Source organism: Sarcophilus harrisii, chromosome 6, assembly GCF_902635505.1.
Source record: "Sarcophilus harrisii chromosome 6, mSarHar1.11, whole genome shotgun sequence".
Classification (NCBI taxonomy): Eukaryota; Metazoa; Chordata; class Mammalia; order Dasyuromorphia; family Dasyuridae; genus Sarcophilus; species Sarcophilus harrisii.
This window is the reverse complement of record NC_045431.1, coordinates 209043663-209065887: the sequence shown is the minus strand read 5'-3', so window position 1 is coordinate 209065887 and position 22225 is coordinate 209043663. Positions and strand designations below refer to the sequence as shown.

Below are 22225 nucleotides of genomic sequence, written 5' to 3'. Positions count from 1 at the left end.
AACCCCTTCTCTTATCTTTTAGGATGAAGAGGCAATGTGGAAAATTTACATCTACCTGAAAAAAATTCTTAGAAGGAAATCTCTCAGGAAGTCATAGCCAAAAATCTTAGAGCTTCCAGGTTAAAGAAGAAGTAGTAGAAGCAACCAGAAGGAAAGAATTCAAGTAATGAGGAGCCACAATACTAACAATTTACCAGTCACTTATTTTAAAAAATTGAGAAATTAGAATATGACATTCCTGAAGATAAAAGATGAGCTTATAGTAAAAAAAAATTACTGAGCTAAATTGAATATAATGTTATGAGGGTTGAGGATAGGGGAAGAGCAAATGGATCTTGAATGTATTAGAGAAATTTTAGCATTTTTGATGAAAAGACAAGAGTTGTGGAGAAAAGTTGAAGTTCAAACACAGAAATGAAGAGAAATTTATTTTTTAAATTCCTTATTAATTTATTTAATATTTTCCTCAGTTAGATTTAAAATATTTTTTACATTTTTTAAAACTTTTGAGTTCCAGGTGCTCTCTTTCATCCCCATTCCTAGCCTCCATTAAGAAATCACATGCGAAGTTATGCAAAAACATTTCCACATAAATCACATTGTTAAAGAAAACATAGATCTCCTACCTCATTTTTAAAAATCTGAAGAAAAATAAAGTTTAAAAAAAGAGAGAGAGCGTGATTTAGTCTATACTCAGACACAATAAGATAGGCTTTTTCATCATAAGTCCTTCAGAGTACTCATGGGTCATTGTACTGCAGAGAGTAGTGAAGTCATTTTTAGCTGGCCATCCTAGAACATTACTATTGTATACAATATATATTACATTTCACTTTGCTTGAGTTTATGAGGAGGACTTTCCACTTTCCAGGTGTTTTTCCAAAAGCATGGTGCTCATCACTTCCCATAAAACAACAATATTCCATGATAATCATGTAGCACAATTTATTCATCCATTCCTCAATTGATGGGCATCCCTTCAATTTCTAATTCTTTGCCCTGAGAAGAGAGGTACTACAAACATTTTGTACATATAAGTCCTTGTCCTTCCCCCACACCCCTTTTTTAAATCTCTTTTAACATAATGAAGATAAATTTAAAAGGAGAAAACATGAATGAGCAATCATACATCTGTCCCCTTCTATCATCACCAGGGTCCATAGAAGGAGCCCAATCAGACAAGGTCTAAGAGTAGTTCTGTTATGTCTCAGTGGCCTTAAGAAAAAATAAAAAGAAAGGGGAATAGGAAAGTACTGGTGGTGGACAGGAAAAAGAAAGATACTGAAAAGTATTTCATATAATATGGGTGAACAAGTGAAGAAAGTTGAGGAAGTAGCTAACACTTTTACCTCATTCTCTTCTGAACTTATCAAAAGGAGGAATAGCACTCAAATCTCCATAGAAGTGCAATAGAGATTACAGCTTTTACACTAAACTGATCCAAGAAGATGTGAAAAAACATGTATGAAGTGTGTCAGAGTTGATATTGCATTGCTGAAACATGTATGGACTGCAGACCACAGATGATCATCCCTCATTTCCCTTTACTCTTTTTCTCCCTATTCTAAAAGAATCTGAGCCAAATGTATTTTTAAATAAAAGTCTTTTATTTTCAAAATATATGCAAAGATAGTTTTCAATACATTCACCCTTGTAAAACCTTGTGTTCCAAATTTTTCTCCCTCCCTTCCCCCCAACCCTTCCTAGACAGCAAGTAATCCGATATAAATTAAACATGTGCAATTCTTCTACATATATTTCCACAAGGGCCAAATGTCTTTAAAACAAAAGAAAACAAACCTGAAAGGTTTCATTTTTCTTTCTTAAATATTTGCCACATTTGCCACCTGAAGTGCTAACTTGTGTCCTTTGTCTTATTGAAATGCAGTGTTGAGAGTACTGATTATGACTTCTGAGGAGAGGAGAAAAAATTTTAAATTTTCATATCTTTTAAAATTAGTTTTATTTTTTATTTAATACAAATTGTTTTTCTCCCTTCTCCTGACCCTATTGGCAAAAATGAAAAACAATTCTCTGAAAAAAATGTAAAAAGTCAAAACAAATTCCCTTATTGACCATACCCCATTTCCAAAGGGACATCTCATTCTATTCCCCCCAATTACTTCTTTGTCAGTAGACAGACAGCTTGCTTCATCTTAGGTCTAATTGAATCTTACCACTGTGTACCCTTTAGCTGAGGTCTCAGAGATAGTGAACACAGATTCATTTTACAATTTCCCAAGACAAAGTAAAGATTTCTTATTGGGTTCTTCTATGCAAATATAAAAAGCTAACCAACTAGACACCAAGGTGAATAGTTGCTTCCCAGTCTGGTTTGAAATCAAAGTCACTCCAATAATAAGGAATATGTTATACCATTCAATTGGAAGGAAATTGTTCATATCATAAAAGGGGGAAAGAACAAATAATTGTGACTGAGAGCTACTTAAAAGCCCGCCAACTCCTCAATCTAGCCAACAAAAATATCACTGAGACACAAAGCACTTTACTAAATGCATTTTTATTTTTTTTATAATAATAGCTTTTTACTTTTCAAAAAATATGAAAAGATAGTTTTGAACATTCACCCTTGCAAAATCATTGTAAAACCTTGTTTTCCAAATTTTTCTCTCTCTCTCCCCTCCGCTCCCCTCCCCTGGACAGCAAGTAATGCAATATAGGTTAAACGTGTGCAATTTTTCTAAACATATTTCCACATTTATCATGCTACACAAGAAAAATCAAATCAAAGGGAAAATGAGAAAAAAAAAACAAGCAAGCAAACAACAATAATGACAAAAAAAGGTAAAAATACTATGCTGTGGTTCGTATTCAGTCCCCATAGTCCTCTCAGGATGCTAGATGCATTTTTATACAAAGATAAACCAAATGTACATAGTTCTAAGTGAAATTTAGAAAGTTAGGTCCTTGATATGGGAAAACTTTATGAGTTATTACATAATGGAGCAGACTACTAATGGATGTTATTAAATCTCAATTTTTAGACACCTAATTAAATAATAGTCAAGAACCATCTGTTCAGAATGATTGCCATCTGTTGAAAGGAGGGATGCAAGGCTCATCCCACTCACTCTCTTTCATGGACTCTACCTTCCAGCTAAGCTTGCTCCACCATCATTATCATCATAACTATAATGATGATGATGATGATGATGATCGTTTTTATGATATTTTAAGGTTTGTAAAGTACTTATAGATGCTGTCTCATTTAATTCCCACCACAACCTGTGAGGTGGGTTCTATTATCACATCATTTAACTAATGAGGACACAAAGACTGAGATAGATTAAATCACTTGTCTATGGTCAGGTAGTTTCTGAGGCATCATTTTAATTTAGGACTCCCCGATTCCAAGTATGGCACTTTATCCAGTGTGTCCCCTAACACCACACAGGATCTCTCCAGTTGCTATTGCCTTCCCCCTGGAAAATATCTTGTGTGTATGCATATTTGCATAGATGATTTATTTTTTGTGTGTCTGTACATGTTCTTTCGATTCAATAAAATGTAAGTTTTTAGCATGGGGAGCATTCTGTTTTGTATTCCAGGCACTCAGCATAGTATATAACATTTAGTTGGTACTTGATAAATGCTTCTCAAATGGAATGAAATTGAAAAGCTATAAGCTTTTATGCTATGAGCTTATAACTTATCTATAAAGGTCACATGCATATATTTTGATACATCAAAGATCCAAAATTTTGTTAGAGTGAGCAGTGAATTCAGTTTACAAACCCTTCTACCACCCAGGAGATGGTTTTCAAATGTTGCTGTTACCCAAAATTCATCATCCCCTAATCAACTTGATTGCCTTTTCTAAGTTTAGGTAGGTTAATCCTTGGATAACAGACAGTGGCCCAATATTGGGCCCATTGGAAAGATCTGTGAGAATTTGTACTCAGCTGGCAAAGTCTTGGAAAACCCAGGTCAAATTTATGGCATAGCAAGATAATGAACGAAAAATTTTGTGAAGGAAATAGATATGATGTATAATTTTTCTTTATTCAAAGACTGCAAAGGAGACTCCTTTGATAGATATTATGTCCTAAAATTCAATCTTAACACACATCACTCCCAATAAGCTCCAGTTCTATGGACATGTTTCCAAATAAGCCAGTCCAATCACAAATTTCATTCCAACACTTGTGTAAAAAGTAATTAATAGGATTCTATTGATACATGCTGACTGAATAAACTTCTTAAAGTATTCTGTTTTCTATGAATTTATGCTGTCTCTTTGCATCAATATAATTTTATGGCATTTAGTTTGCAAAAATTGACTAAAGAATTATTTAGTCTATTGCTTTGCAATGCAACATTTAATTTTATGGCATAGATAATGCATTTCTTTTTACAAAATGTATCAGTTTTCAGATAACATCAATAAGCTTCTTCAGAGTCATTAAGCATCATAGAGAAAACTAGCAAAGCTACAAGTTTTGGTGTGGAAACATACAGATTAATTTTCAGTTTACTAAACTATGAAGGTCACTTGTCCAGGCCATTCAGCTCATATACATTTATTATGCATGTTCAATCATTTCTAATAGGAGATCCTATATGTGGAGATTGGAGGGCAAAAATGATCATTAGTTTATATAGCAGTGGCAAGCTGCCAAAACATGAACATTCTTTCTGGCACTATCTTGGGATTTTAGTAGGCTAGATTTGGGGGGCGGGGGAGGCAAAAAGGAAGAATTGGTTGAGGTTAGAAAGGATCTGAGTGAACTATAGTGATTGTGTTGTGACTTTTCTATGTCCCACATTCTCATCCCATCCTGTCTATCAGAATTGAATTAGTCCTAGAAGAAGGGGAATCTATTTGAGAAGGAAGGTATCAACATTCTTGTTCACAGACACAAGAGTCTCTGTGGTGGACTAAAATATAAAACAAGGTGACTTCACTTTCCACCAATTTGTCCTAGACAGGGAGTAAAAACAAGTCTCAGAAATAAATAGGCTTTTACAGTCTGAGATGCATGGAGGTATGCTTCCAGGGTACTTCCTTGCCAGGTGAATCCCAAGTGTAATAGTCAGGTCCTATAAATAATAATTCTTAGTGTTAAAATGATTATATGTCTCAATCTAACTGACGTTGATTAAGTGCCTATGAGGTGTCAAGGTAGACCATGGTGGAATGAATATGTTCCTGAACTTAAAGAAAAGATCTAAAGTCAAATACTTCCTCAAACACTACCTACATGGGCAAGTCAATTCCCCTTTGTGTGCCTCGGTTTATATTTCCTACCCTGTTGTTATCCTCTGGACTTTATCACGCCCTGACAGACTGATCTCTTGGTACTTGAGTTTTCACATGAGAATAATGAAGGTAGTAAGCTTGATGACTTCTCAGGTCCTTTCCAGCTATAAAACTATTAATCCATTATATTGACAGTACATGATATTAAGGACACAAAGAGAAAAAACAAAAACCAATTCTTGCTGATTAGAAATTTAAATTCTCACTGAGATTAAGGGATATAAATAAAAAAATTATGCATGTCTATTTGAGGAAGAAAGATCATTAAGAACTAATAAGAACTGTGATTTATTTAATGGAATAAATAAAAATATATTGCAAAAAGAATGCAATAAGAAAAGGTCTCCCCAATACACAATAAAAACAACAAACATAATAATTTCAGAGAAACGTGGGAAGATCTATATAAAATCAGATACTTTGGGTTCTTTGCCCCCAGGATTATTTTTGCTTAACCTACTTCAAGGGAATCCTAGTCCCACAAGTTTTCTTCTCATTTCAACTTCCCCTTGCTGTTTGGCTGTTCATTCCCTAATTTGGAAATTTTATTTAACAGTTGTTTGTCCTTTTACTAAGTTAACTCATTTTCCCTCTCTTCCCCTTTTTTCTTGTTCTCTTATGTCTCTAAATACAACTAAATGCTCTCCTCCAACTTTCAGAATATTTTCTTTTTTTTTCCTAAAAGAAAATATTTAACATTGTTTTCATCATCAAGTTTTTTCTATGTCTATTCAACATCATTATTCTTTGATTTATGGACTGATTACTTACTTTTTCTTTCTTTAGTATCCTTGTGTTTGCTATGGAATTAAAAGCTCTAAATCGCAAGTTAGAGCTCCAGTATTATTGCCTATATGTCTTCTGCCCTTCCTCCTTTTTTTCCCCCCTGGTCTATATCTCTCCTAGAAATATCATTGATGAGAGAGAAAAGGAAGATAGAATCATTTCCCTATGGTAGAAATTTCTGTTTCCCAAATCTTGAGGCCCAATTCTATCCTTTCCCTTTCTATGATGACTTTTTTCACCAATTGCTATATAATCTTCTCTTTATATTCATATTTCAATTGCCACCAAGAACCCTGAATTTCCCTTCTCCTTAGGCAGAATATTGTTCATAGAGAAATGATGATCTTCGATTAAATGGTTTCCCTGAGCATCATCTTACTGAAAATTATATGTATCATAGTGTTTTCATCAATTACAGGACATATCTACCCATCAATGAGAGTATTCTTCAATGAGATAACCTTCTTTCAAACTAGTTTGAAATCTCTCACTTTCTTTTTCATCTCTATCTCTACCATTTGCCAACTAACTAACCCATTCTACTCTAGCCCTCTTATTGCTGGGAGACTTTGGGAATTATCTTCCTTTAATTGGTTTCAGTGAGTTTGATTACGATACATCATATGGGAAGACATAATAAACATATATAACATAATAAATATTGTTAAGAGACATGATATAGAATAATAAGACCCAGAAGAACAATAAATACCATACTATAAAAATGGAAATGAATATCATAATAAAAGGCAATCAAATTCCATTGATTACAATCTGCATAATATCCAGAAATCTGATTCTCTCACATCAGAGAGATGGAATCCTATGGAAGTAGAATATTATATAAGCTATATAATTCTGAGTTTGCAGATCATTTTTAAAAATTTTTTTAACAAAGTAAAATTCAAGAGGATAGGTGATACATAGGAAAATAATTGTGTTTATGTGTATTTGTATGTATGTATGATATGATACTGAAAGGGCCAATTGAAAATCAAATCAATGGATCTACACTTGTTAACAGTATCAATAATTTTTTTAAAAAATATGTTGTTTTTAAAGTTTTTTAATCAATATCAATAAACAATTTTTTTCTGGCTTTAACTCTAATATACCTACATAAAACAAAAACCTGTCCTAGATTCAAACCTCATAGGTATTCCACTGTCTTCTACATGTCATTTACTGAGCTAATCACATCGAAGGTGGTGGATATTAATTTCTATTTGTTTTATTTGTATCAATAATGGTCATTTTATCTTAGAGAAACCTCTGGATACAATGCCTTTGATCATAAGAGTAACATCATTAAAGTTATATCAGACAAACAAGCGTAGGAGACATTTTGGGAGTAGGAGGTGTTGTGATGAAGCGTTATTCAAATAATTTACTGTTCCTTATGACCTAGTTGTGGGATACCCCCAAAGATTTGGTTTGATCTCACAGCATCTTACAGCTTGCTTACCCCATCACTCTTCCATTTTTAATGAAATTCCTATAACGTGATATCAACCACATGGGAAGATCAAAGGGAATATGCTCGGCATACTGTGTATAAGAGGTTCAAGAAAGAAATTAAACCACTTACTGCGTGTATAATTAGAAATAATGTCACTGGCTTAGAATGCTATCACAAGATAATGTCGAAAGATAATGGGCTCCCACTGTGAGATAAACTTCAAGGTAAAGTTGAAGAATTGGAAGAAAAATATTGGTAGAAGAAAAGAATGGATCATGAGAGAGAGTTCTTTGAATTGCTGTTACATCTCTAGGAATAATTTTGGAGATGAAACTACTTTCCCAGGGCACTGGGGGCACATCAAAGAGAAAATGATATTTATTTTATCCTTTGAGATGTAGTGTTGATTGTACACACCATGTTTTCTCATATAAACGTCCCATCCTTAGTCCCCACTCTAACTAGAAAATGCATGCTTTTTAATTTTCTCTTTTGCTTTCGACCTTCCCTGAAAAATACTATTATTCATATTAATAGCAACAAATCTGAGCTTATAAAGGGGAGAAATACTAGGGGGTCAAAACATCACAGAAGAATTTTTTTGCTCTTTGATATAAAAAACTAGCAATATTTACTCATTTCTATTATTGACTAAAAGGAATTGAGCTTCAGTTTCAATTCGACCACTTGGCCTTTTGTGTTTGTTTAATTATATAGTATGCCTTCCTGAGAAGCAGCACAATATAGCAGGTAGAGAACTAGACTCACAGTCAGGAATATCTGAGATTGAATATGTCCCATATGTTATTAACCTGTGCATACCCTCTGACCCAGCAATACCACTGCTAGATTTATACACCAGAGAGATCAAGGAAAGAGAAAAAGAATGATATGTACAACTACCTATAGCTGATTTTTATAGTAGAAAAAAATCATAAGCTAAAGTGGAATCCATCAATTGAGGCTTGGATGGTTTATAGAATAGAATATTATGTCATAATAAATAGTGGAAGGAATTGTTTCAGAGACTTTTGTTCCAAAGCCTGCGTGGATATATACAGAATGAATGAAGAAAAAACAGGAAGAAAATTATTCAAGAACATAAGCAACTATAAAAGACTTAAGATCCTTACTAAGGCAATATATAACTTAATTCTGGAGAACTGATGACAAAGAGTATTATCCACCTACAAAAAGATAGTAATTGACTCAATGCAAACATATATACATACATATATATATATATATATATATATATATATATATATACAGGCATGAATATATACACACATATGTGTATACATATGTACATATATTCACAATGGAATATAACAAGACACATAATTAGTTTTGCTTATCTATACATGTTTGTTAGAAAGGTTTTGTGTTTGTTCTTTTAATAATGATAAAAAGGAGAGAAAATATATTTTTGTCAAAAAATTACCTTTAAAAGAATCTAGATTCAAGTTCCTCTTCTGCCCTGTATTTTATTTTTGTGCCTCTAAATGAGTCAGGTGATTTGGTTTGTGCTGAGCAGCATACATTTTACACATCTTTATCTTTGTTAAGGAAGAAACACAATGATATACTTACTAGAAAAGAGCTTTGTTGTAAAAGAAGCTATGTAAAAATTTAAATAAAATTTAAAAATATTTACTTTGTTTTGGGATACTATTATCAAATGAAACATGCTTAGCATACTATGCATTAAGTTCAAAAAGGAAATTAAGCCACTTACTGTGTGTATCATGAAAAATAATGTATTATTTCTGTTAGTTATTGAAATTTAACCTCTCAGTCCCTTAGTTGCTGTAGGTATTAGTTAAGGGAGTTTCCTTATTGTACTGTTCCCTGAAAACATAAAATCATCAGTCCAATAACTATTATATTATCCGGAAACAAAATGAATGTTGTTAAATTTTGTTTTTTTAAAGTTCTTTTGATGCCTTTTTTCTTTACAAAGGTCTTTTCCTAATAAATACACCTACTTCCATTGACTTTTCCTTTTTACCAAAGAAAAAGTCATTCAAAGTGATCCTACCTACATGCATATATACACAACCAAATCACCTGACATACACATCATTCATTTTGCATAATATCCCCCAAAAAAACACAAACAAAAAAAGGAAAGCTCTCTTTATTCCATACCTTTTCTCTAAAATAAAAAGACATCAAGACATTTAACCTCAGCTCAGTAACTATTTAGTTTCTATTACTATATTTTATTACATTTCTATTACTGTATTCTTTAGATAAATTCTCTTCCTTGTTTTCTGTATTTTGCTTTGCATCAGCTCATACAAATCTTCCCATGCTTCTCTAACTTCCTCATAGGCAACAAAGCATTATATTCCATTCATATACCACATGATGTTCAGCCATTCTAAAATTAACTGGCATCCAATTTGTGGGCAGTTTGGGGCTTTTTGTTTGGACTTTGTGATTCATGAAAAGTTTATCACCAAGTGTTAAAGTCAGTATATCTTCAGTACATTGTAAAAGCTTTCAATGATATTAGGTTTGTGTATGGAGATGAGAAATTACAATGAGTGATGTCATAGTTATAACAAGGAAATTACTAGTCATTTTACTTTTTAAGGGAAAAGATTAAGCAACTTAACCTGACTTTCTCCACCAACTGGCCTGTGAGAGGACAAAATTCTGTCAATTTTCTTAGTGTTATATTCATTATCTTAATAATTTTCTGTTAATTTCTGTGTAGTGTTTTTTTGGCAGAGGGAAGCAGAGTAGAAGGGTACAGGGGATGGGGATAAGTAATGAAATGAAACATTAAAAGACAGCACTTATTTTGTATTTTCTCTAATATCTGAAACTTTTAATTTTGAACTCTTTTTCTCACCCGAAGATATGAAAACACAAATCTTTAATTGTTAGCTACCTCTTATATAAATTTTGGTTAGTGATTTGGTGATCCAATAGTCTCAGTGACTTAAAAGATTCAGATACAATGGATTTATGGTAACATAATGCTGTTTTTAAATAATTATATAAATAGCAGCACTCTCCAAAATGTAATTCGCCATTAATGCTAATGTTCACAGCTATGCAACATCTCTACAGGGTCACTAGCTATCATGTTGTCATCGAAATAGCAAAAATAGAGTTCTCAATGATTATATCCAGTAATAAAGTGTGGGGGTGGTAAAGAAAGGGACAGTAAACAAGTCCAGTAATCATGGATGAGACGTGTTTATCTGACCTTTTAAGGTAGTGGATAATTACAAATAACAAACTCCTCATAAACCTCTTTGATGAGATGAACCTTAAATTAACAAGTTGAACAGTCATTTCACTGATTAATGATTCACATCATTGACACTTTCCCTAAATTGAAAGTAAGAATTCCAGAGCTAGAAGGACCATCGATCCAACCTTAACCTAAATAAATAAACAAGAATACTTTCTACAGCATCTTTCACACATGTTCATCAATCCTTTACTTGAAGACTCCCAAGGAGAATGGAACTTACTACCTACTGAAGCCACCCATAACACTTTGGGATAAATTTAATTGTGAGAAAAAAATTCCTCTTGATCAGGAGAAAAAGAACTATTATATAATCCATCTTCTACATAATAGTCCTTCAAATAGTTGGAGACAGCAGTGATTTCCAAGCAAGTCTTCTCCAGGTTCAAGATTCCCAGCTTATAAGGTACTCATCTTGTATGAGCTACTTTCACCAACTTAGATGTCTCCAAAGATGCACCCCAAATCACAAATGTCTATCCTAAAATATGGCATCCAGACTGGTGACCTAAACGTAGTTTAACTGGGGAAGAAAACAAGGAATATTACCTTTTTTTTTCCTTTGAGAGGCAGTGTAGCACAGATAGAGATGTAAACTCCAGATCAGAAGACTAGGGTTCAAGTCCTGCCTTTTATATATGCTGGCTATATAACAAGGAGAAATATTGTATTCAAGGGATTTTTCTAAGACTATAAGTTAAAGAATGACTGCTGATCTGAATTGCACAATTAGATTTTTGTTTTTATCAAAAGTTCCAGTGAAAACATAGGTTCTGTCAAAATAAAACAAAACTCAAAAAAGATCCATTCTTTGTGTGTTCTCCAGAGAAAAGTTGTGTTTACACAATACAATGCATTCAGAAGTTTAAAAATACTCAGATGATTGGCTAAATGTTTATTTTTCATCCAGATGGTTGGCAGTCATTCCATTAAGCCTCAAAGTCCACTTCATTGCACATAATAACTATTTAGTCCTGTTACGAATGACTGCACTTTCCTTACTTTTTAAAATAAGAAGCATCCATTCACAAAATACATTCTCCCTTTTATTTGTCTAAAATAACAATTATGATCAATTTGAATTCATTTGTGTTTGAAATTATCGGGCATCAAATAGGGATGTTTGAAAGATCCCTAGAACTCATATTATGCTCAATTCTCCTACAGTATCATTCTTCTAAATAGCAGCTTATTTGATACTAAATTAAATTGAAAATTCAATTAGCATAAGTAAGAAATAACACATCTGTATCTGCCCATTCTTTCCAGAGAGCTTGTTGTACTTCCTCATCGCTTATTTTCACAATGTCTCTTTTTATTTCTTAAGAAATATAGACAAAGGTAGGGGTCACAACAACAGCAGCAGCAATAACAACAAAACATACTTTCTTAACTCATTAGATCTCATGTATTACCTAGCAAGATAACCTGTTGCATTCTTGGAATAGCAATATCTAAACTTCATTTTCTAATGAAAATCCAATACTTGTTGTCCCAATGAATTCATGATAAATATCGTGGATAGTAAAAAACAAACAAACAAACAAAAAAACAAGCAAACACTACTATCTCAACCCTGTTTTTCCATCCCTCAGCTCCCGTATTTCTTCAACATAACTCAGCTACCCCCAACTGTAGCCAAATATATTTTTCATTTACCTGCTTCCTACTATTGCTCATTCCATTCTCTACATTGGTAATTACCTCTAATGTGAACCTCCATCTCCAGTTATAAAGACAACCATTAACTAAGGCCTAGGATAAAAGCGATCTCCTCCAAGAAGCATTTCACTGCTATCTGAGGTACTGCTTCTTTTCTTCTCTCGCACTTATTGTCCATACCATTCTCCTGAAATTACAATATTTTCTAAGTATTTTATATATACATGTCTGCAAAGGCACCATACTCTTTTCTATGTACCTATATGTATATATGTTTCCCATACTAAACCTGCTCCCCCTGAGATTATGGATCATATTTTAGCTTTTCTCCTCTGTATCCACCACTAAAAGAATTTACTCATTGTTTTTTCCTTTACTAAGCATGAGAAGAATGCTGGATTTCAAGTCAAAGGAACTTAGTATAAACCCCAGCTCTGTCACCAACTCCTGAGCAAATGGTTTACTTTCTCTTGGCTTCATTTTGCTCCAGTATAGAATGAGGTTGGTTGAATTAAGTGAGTTCTAATGGCTCTAACAACTCTAAATCACTTATCTTACAATTCTATATTCATATAATGAATGAATTAATTAAAGCAGGGTTTGGATGGAGGTGGGGAATAGGTTTCTCAATATTAAAAAAAGTAAAATAATGTTAAAATGAAGCAAGTTTGAAAAAACATTCATATGTGAATTCATTTTAACTTGTACCATTAAGACAATCAATGACTGATTCAACATAGATGTGAATTCTAAAAGTAAAACAAATTACTGCCTTCAAAGGATGCAAGATATGCAAAGAGATACTAAGAAAGGTAATCTGAGGAAAAAGAGAGAGAGAGAGAGAGAGAGAGAGAGAAGGAAAAAGAGAGAGACAGACAGAGAGAGAGAGAAAGAGAAGAAGAAAAAGAACAACAACAACAACAAGACAGAGAGAGAGGGGGGAAAGGGAAGGAGGGAGAAAGAGGAAGGGAGAGATTTGGAAAAGGGAGAGAGAAGGATGAAAGGAGGAGAGAGAGGTTGAGAGTAGATTAGGAAAGATTTTGCTCAATATTTGGCACTTGAGCAAATTCTAGACAATAAGGATTCTATGAAGTGAAAATATATGTGTATGTATCTCTATCTATATATTCTAATATGTAATAGATACCTATTAATTCTTTACCATCACCTATCAGTATGGATTGCTACATGATGTCCATTATATCTGTTTAGGATTCAATTAGTCAACCATTCAATTAATTATCAAGTAATTGAAACACCTCTATATACCAGTGACTAGCTAGATACTGGAAATTCAAGTACAAGGAATGAAGCAATCCTAACAATGATTGATTGTATATTTTAATATCAGAGAGACACACATGTGTGTGGAGATACATGTAGATATACATGCACATATATATATACACATCTGTGAACATGTGCATGTGTGTAATATGTGTAAATATATATTACTAATGTATATACATGCATATGTCTCTGTGTGTCCACACAGATTTTTTTAAGAGACCCTTTTTAAAAAGGGACTTTTGAGCTCATCTTGCCCATCACCTCATTTTAAAGATGAGAAAAATGATATTGCAAAGAGACTAAATGATTTGTTCATATAGTAATTATTGAGTAGGACTCGGCCTAGGTTTTGTTGACTCCAAGGCCATCACTGCCTCACTCTATCTATTCTATTTGGAAACATTCTCTAATGACTCAAGAAGGGTCAGAGGGGAAAGACACAAGGGAGAGGAAAACCAATGAGAATTTTTTTTATTAGAAAAATAGAGATTTAAATTAAGGTACTATCAGTGAAAGTGAAGCTGAAAGAACAATTGCTATGAAGTTTTAATGAACAGAATTTAGAAATTAATTGGATATGGGGATAAAATAAAGATATAAGAAAGCTAGTTCCAAGATTTTGTGCCTGGCAGAAATGTTGTAGCATGAACAAAACTAAAGAAATGAAGAATAGGGGATATTTTAAGGAAAATGATAAGTGCACGAGTATAGGATCAAAGATTTAGAGAACAAAAAAGGACCTTAGAAACCACTGAGTTAAACTTCCTCATTTTATAAATGAAGAAATTGGGAATGGATGAAGATAAAAGACTTGCTCAGGAACACATAACTATTACATGTCTATTGAAGGAGTTGAACTCAGATCTTTCTGTCTCCAAATTCAAAACTCATAATAGACTGAATTTGATATATTGGTGAGATATTCCAAAGTATATTTCTACCATGTAAGCAGAAATTTGAGTCCAAAGCTTAATTTGGGGCTGAAAGTTCTGAAAAAAGATCTTTTAGGCACGTCTGCAAAGCCAATGAGCATTATTAGGAATCTAATGTGTATAAAACACTGTGTGTAACTCTAGGGATGCTTACACAAAAGTGAAACAAGTCTCGCCTTCAAAAGGAAACTATACTCGTGTGTACATGTTTCTATGCATATGTAACACACATGGATACACATATGCACAGTATACACATAATTTATTTATGCTTCTGTGTGCAAATATATAAACATGTATGTGTATGTGGACAAATACACAAATATTTAAACATAACCATGTATGGAAGCATAAATATATACACATATATGTTTGTTTCTTTCTATATAAACAGAGTATATACATGCATAATAAATGTAAAACATGCTCCAAATAGATGCTAAGAGAAGGCACTAGGAGGCATGGGAGTGACTGTAGCAGAAATCTCCTGTAGAATCCAGTGCTTGAGCAAAATCTCAAAGAAAACAGATCCTGAGAGTCAGGGTGATCAGGGAATGCATTCCAAGCACTGGGACCAGAAAGTGCAGACAGAGAAACAGAAGATGAAATGTGTTTTATGTTACGAAGTGTCAAAATAATGAATTTGTTAAGACTCAGGTTGTGGAAGGAAATAATTTGCAATAAAGCTGGAAAGATAGGAAGGCGTCAAGTTGGCAAGGTGTTTAAATGTTGGAGAGAGGAAATGTGGCCCAGAAGATAAAGAATCGGATCCAGTCAAAAAGAGCTCAGGTATTTAGTAGCTGTATAACCCTGCATAAGTCACTTAACCCTGTTTGCTTCAATTTACTCTTTTAAAAATGACCTGAAGAAGGAAATGGAAAATTATTCTAGTATTTTTGTCAATAAAACCCCATAGGGAGTCATGAAGAGTTTGACATGACTGAATAATAGGAAAAATAAAACCCTACCTAGAGGTGACAGCAAGCTATGTGAATTTGAGTAGCAGAGTAACAGTTATACCCAGGATTCAGAAAAATTACTTTTACAGATGGTCAGTTGTCGTGGAGAAACACATAGTCACTTAGATTGATCAATTCAAAATCTCTTTCTACATTTCAAATAAATTTCCAAATATGAAAGTAATTAGGAACTGTATTAGGGAAGTGGCTGTGTGCATAGAAATGCATGGGCATGAAGGATCAAGATTATGGAGAGAGAAATAAGATTTGATCTTTTTTTTTTCAAATATGGAATAATGGAAGAGAACCTTGGGGAAAACAAATTTATGGTATGGAATGAGAAGGGGAACTATAACCCATGAAAGACTGAGTTGTCAGAGATGGGAAGGAAAATAAAATAGAAAACATGACTACAAAAGGCGGGGAATAAGAACTTATTAAACATAGAATGATAAGTAATATGTGATGAGACAAGATCAAGAGCAAAGAAAATAACAATGAATAGGACAATCAGCAGCTCAATGATGACATCTCAAAAAGTGATGTTGGTAATGGCTGAGACAGAAATTTGATTGCCATGATGAAGGAAACGGCAGCAGCAAATTGCTGTAGTTTGTCTAGAAGTCTGTCCACAAAGGGGAAAGAAGGAGATATATCTTGTTAGATGATGTCTAATGAATATAAAACACATTTTGTTGGGAAGATCAATGTGATAATGTGGGTAAAATACTTTATACTCATAAAGTGCCATATAAATATATGCTATTATGGCTAGGAAGATGAATAGAAAAATCTAATTAGAAGTGAACAAATAATTATCTTTCTCGTATCACAGAAATATATCCTAAAACCTTTGACTGCTTTACAGCTAGAAAAGATATATATAAAAGAATCAACACAATCCTTACAAAAAATTCGCTCAGCATGAGCACAAAATGAGGTTTATCCCATTCCTAAAATGAATCTTCCTAATAGGACCAACTCAAGTTGCTTTACTATTTATATGCCATCTATAAACTTTCACACAATCCCTCAATATTTGCTGGTCCTCTTGACTGTATATTCCCCATTTTATAAATATACACACAGAAGAAGTTTCTTCATGAGATGTGCTTCCAGGAATAACTCTAGGACCAAAAAAGATCCAGAATTGGGTCAAATCCACATAAGCACAATTTTAGCAGTTTCTGGTATGTATTTAGAAGGGGAATTATACATCTTACTAGTGAAGGGATGTGTTATTGACTAAAATAATAAGTTCTTCATTTTTCTCTATTCTAGAGATGGATATTTCAAACTGTTTAAATTTATCATATACCCTTCAGTTTATTTCGATCTTCAATCTGATTTTGAGGATATCCACACATGATATCTGAAGAGAGAATTATTATGTAAGAAGATTTAGGGTGTGAGAGTTGGGAAGGAATTTGAAATACTTGAAAAAGGAACGCCTGCTACAAAATCTTGCACAAGTGGTTGGGTAGCAGCTGGGAGGTAATTTGTGGTGTAACAGAGCACTGGGCCTGGGATCAGGAAGACCTGAGTTCAAATCCAACTTCAGATTCTTACTGATTGCGTGACCTATGTTTACTTTCAGGATCTACAACTCTACAATGGGGATAATAACATCACCTACTTTGTAAGTCATTGTGAGGATCAAATGAGACAATATTTGTAGAAAGCTGAACAAGATATGGGCATGTGTCGGGTGCCATATGATTGTTCATTCTATTCCAAGTGATTATCCAGCCTCTATTTGACAACCTCAGGAAATAGTGAATTTAGAAATATTAATTTTAGACTGCATTAAGAGAATACAGGGTCAGGAATAGAGGTACTGATGGCTCTCCTGTGCTCTAGTCTGCTTAAACAACATAAAGAATTAGGATGAAATGGGGATAAGGAAATGATAATGGGAAATATTCAAGAAAGAAGAGCCAGAAGAGTGACTGATTGGAAGACCATGACAAGATGGAGCAATTAGAAGAATTGGGAGTATATAGCATAATAAGGAAAATGGAATGGGGGTAGGAGAAATGTCACAATTGCTGATTTAAATATTTGTCACAAAAAAAGTGACTTGTTAAGCATCCAGGTTACAGGATACTCCAGGAACAATGAATAATAAATAAAAGTTATAAAGGCAGAATTCAACTTGATTTAGAGAAAAATAAAAGCATTTATTAAGCATTTATTATATCTCAGACCTTGAGCTAAATGTTAGGGACACAGATAGAAAAGGGACATTTCTTTCTCTAATGTATATTATATTCTAGCAGGGTGACATATAATACATATTGAGAGGTGAAAAGATAAAGATGTTTTAAATGAAGTCAGAAAAAATGATCTTCATTTCCTTTGGAAAACAACCTTGGTGTTGATTGGCTTAGTTTCTACAACTAGATATGGGAAGTGGAGAGGGAATATATTCCACGTTACCACATAGGAATATCTCAGCAGCACAGCTAACGGCCGGGCTAAGTTGTCATGAGCTATCAATAATGAGGCCAAAATATCCTGAGGCTGAGAAATGGAAGCTCACTAACTAACCCAAAGTATTATGTACTCTCATGGGAGGAAGTAGATTTTCCATCTTTGGAGGTCTTGGAGACTTGGACACTAGACGATTATATTATAGGTTGCCATAGATTGAATTTCCTTTTAGACATGGGTAGTTCAAGACGGTCTCTAAGTACCCTTCCATCTTTAAAATTTGATTACTCCTTTAACGAAATAGTTCCCACATGTATCTGTTAAGATATAGTTATTTGCATTTTTGTGAGATTGTTGGATGCTTGCCATGCCCAGTACTCCCCAAATATCTTCTAGAAAACTTTTTTTCATCATATACAAGTCATGAAAACTGATAATCTATAGGCCTTTACCTTTTTTATTTCTTAATCCTAAAGTATATTACACAATTTATTTGTCTCTTTGCCCATGAGACAACTTAATATTGAACTCACTAAGCCTCAAAAATATGTTTTATGGGATTTGGCCATTCTTTCCCTATTTCTCCATTCTCTACCACAAATATTTTCAATAGGCTTCATTTTACTCAGAATATCAGAAACCAACATGACCATGTCTTCCATGAAATTATGTTTTTTTCTTTGGGTACAAAATGAAATAAATTTTAAATCCATTCTTAATCTCTTTATGAGGATTTGGGAACAATCCACTATTAAATATAATTTTATGTATTAAATACAAATTTTAAAGAAGGTGCTCAAGTTCTATTTTGCATCACTGAGACACCACATTATATATGGGATAATATATTTGCATTGTGATAGAAGTAATAAGTGGTATTACTAGGCTCCAAGCTCAAGATCAAGAAATGTTAGTAACTAATACATGACTTATCTAATGAATCCAAAGACAATGAAGTATTGCACACAGATAAACAAATATATACATTATATATATGTATGTGTGTGCATATATATTATATAAAATGTGTGTATAGATATATATACATACACACACACATATATATATATATATAACTTTAAGTTGTTTTGTATGATAACTCAATGAAATGAAAGATTTTATATTTCCTTACATCTCATGTAATATAGTTTGCAAAACTAAATGCTAAAACTTTTAAAGAAGAAAGTCTTACAGGACAAATGAAAAGCATACAGATTTTTATTTTTTACAAATATTAATTCAAAAATTTGTATATTAAATATAATTTTGTCCAATAATCAATAAATCTACTCACAACTCTAATAAGTGAACCACAAGTATAATTCTTGCTAAGAAAAATAAAATATAATTGATTATATGACCAGAACATGAAAGCTGATAACTGATTCTAATGCCAGTACTTGTTTATCTAATCTGCACTGTTTTTCCTTAGTCAACCACATAGTTACTGTAATGACTGATCTTGGCCCTAGAGAAGAGATGACAAAGTGAACTTGTCCCCTTTCCTTGGTGAGACTGAGAACTTACAGTACAAAATTTAGTATGTATTGTTATTTATTATTATTGTGCCATTTGGCTTTATTTATGTGTGATTTTCTTCATGACAAAGAAAGATGCACTGGGTTGGGGAGTGGAAATAGATTCAGAAACGATTACTATGAAAACAAAAATATCAACACATTAAAAAATAAGAAGACCCTGAACTTTCTAACTTAATACTTAACAGAAAATTCAAATATGCATTGACTAGAACATAGTATTTGCTGAAGGCTGCTTAAGACATGTGTTATTAGACAAATTGGCAGTCTGATGCACATGTTTAGGATGCATTCTAATTTCCAAATTTCCAAAATTTCATCCTTATGTTAAAGTGAAATCTGCAGAAAACAAGGTACCTAAGGCAGAAATATGTTGTTTAAGTTGTGGTTTGACATTTTTCTCTCAGTCTTTACAGAAGGTTAATTCAAGAAGCATCCATTTGAGCAGCAATGTGTTTATTTTAGAATCAAGGTTGATGACCTTATTCACCATGATATTCAGTGTACAAAGTCCAAATGGTGTGATACAGTCATCTCTGAATTTAGATCCTGAAGGAAATAATTCTCAGTGGATGAATCTAGAGGTTTACTTTTTGTAAGCAAAGAAAACAAATTTGCAACATATGGTATTTTTTTCCTTAACTGACAGGTTACTTAGAGATAAATTTGGTGCAGATCTTCAATATTTGCTCAATGTGGGTGTTTTGTGATTTCTGCTATATATGGTTCTTTTAGCTGTTCAATGTTTTCTATTTCTAATTGTTCTAATTTACATCATGAGATATTTTGTAAGGAAATTGAGATCCATGGGTATGAGAGGTGACCCTTGGAATTTTAAGGACCATGCCATGAATTGCTATATGTGACCATTATCAAACCTTCTGGACAATGGGTAAAAGCAGGGTAAGTGTCCAAAGTCTGGAATAAAACTGAAGACATATTGACCTTGTCACATCAGTTCTTACTTATTGATAAAAAGCTGATTGTGTTTCTTTATTCCTTAAGCCTTTAAAAGCAGAGTATCCTAGAAATATTCCAGATTTAATAGAGATTCATAAAAAGAGAGAATACTAGACATACTTCCATATCACAAAACTGATAATATAATATTTTTTAAATCCTTATATAACATTAAAATGTTAAACTGATTTTAAGGTATAGTTTTAGTGTTATTTCAACTAACTTTGATAATTACATTTATGGAGAAAGAGACAACCCAGATAAATATACAGAAACCATGTTTTCATTTGTTTTGTTTAAAAAACCAGTCAGTTTAAAGATTAAGAAACCATCTGTACCTTTTATTCTTGCTTTTTTTTTTAAAAAAAGTGAAAAGATATAAAATTGCTAGGCATAATAGTAGCATGATTTTCATAAAAGGAAAAGGGAAACAGTCATTTATAAGTAAAACAGAAATGATAGCTAATTCAGCAACTACCAGACTCTTGGTTACATTTCTCATAGAATCATGCTTTAATTATTCTGTTCTTCCTACTTTATTCAGTGCCACCTGTTCCCCCCACCCCTCACAGCATGTGTGAGGTCTTGTGAAACACAGAAAAAGTATTAAACATAAACACTGCCATCAAGAACCTTATAGTTATAGAAACCCAGAAATGGAAGAATCCCAAATTTCACATAGTCTTATGAAAACCAAAATTCTTGTTAGAATATTCCCAACATATAGTCTGATCTTGACAGAAGACCATCAATGATTGGGAAAGTTTTACCTCTCTTCCCAGAGCAGTACATTTCATTTTGGGACATCTTTTAGTGGTGAGAAATTTTTCTTCACATGATTTTAAAATGAGCATTTATTTATCTTTCATCAACTGCTATTGTTCTGTATTTTTAATCAAGCAGAACCATTTCAATTCTCAATTGAACAGTCTTTCACTTTATGAAGATGGTCATCAACTCACTGTGAAAGTAGTTTGTATCTAGAATAAACAACCACTCTTCCTTCCACCAGGTCTCATGTGAAATAGTGGAATCACTATCCTGGTCATGCTAAAATTAATTCAAGTTCTTCCTAAAATGTGACTTTCAGAAATGAATTTGCTACTCCAATGTGGTCTGATAAGAGTGAAGGCCAGTGAACTATTGCATCTTTTGTTTTAAGAATCATGCTTTATTAACAAAGCTTATATTTATATAAACTTTTGATTTTTTTCTCTGCCCTGTCACATTTCCAATTTGTAATCCATTAAAACTACCTGCTCATTTTCACAGAAGCTGTTATCTGGGTATATATCTACCATATGGAACTCATAATATTGATTTTTTTTCATAGATAACATTATATATGAAATAATAAGAGAAGTTTATTGCTACAAGATAATCTTGAGGCTAAATTTTATAGAAATAGTAAAAGACTGGATCATTGCCAATTGCCACTTTTAAGGAAGACTTTGTACAGAAAGGAAAAACTAAGCTTATCACATGTGGCAGAGGGAATGATATAAGGAAAGATGTATCAAGAATTCTGTGGTATGTTTAACATATATTGGATCACTTGCCGACTGGGGGAGAGAGTGAGGGGAAAGAAGGGAAAAAATTAGACTAGATAGATAGATAGATATAAAACTTTAATTAAAAAATAAAATAAAGAGCT

General features: G+C 33.0%; 1 protein-coding gene and 1 long non-coding RNA gene across 3 annotated transcripts in view; one reads left to right on the top strand and one right to left on the bottom strand.

Moving 5' to 3' along the window:
- The window catches only part of LOC116419811, a 38259-nt gene extending 37800 nt beyond the window's left edge, over positions 1-459 (top strand). Inside the window, exon 4 of the long non-coding RNA XR_004230115.1 lies at positions 23-459. This is a non-coding gene — a long non-coding RNA (uncharacterized LOC116419811). The remainder of the gene's footprint in view (positions 1-22) is intronic.
- The window catches only part of NELL1 (neural EGFL like 1), an 842535-nt gene that overhangs the window by 219225 nt on the left and 601085 nt on the right, over positions 1-22225 (bottom strand). The gene's annotated exons all lie outside the window — the stretch shown is intronic.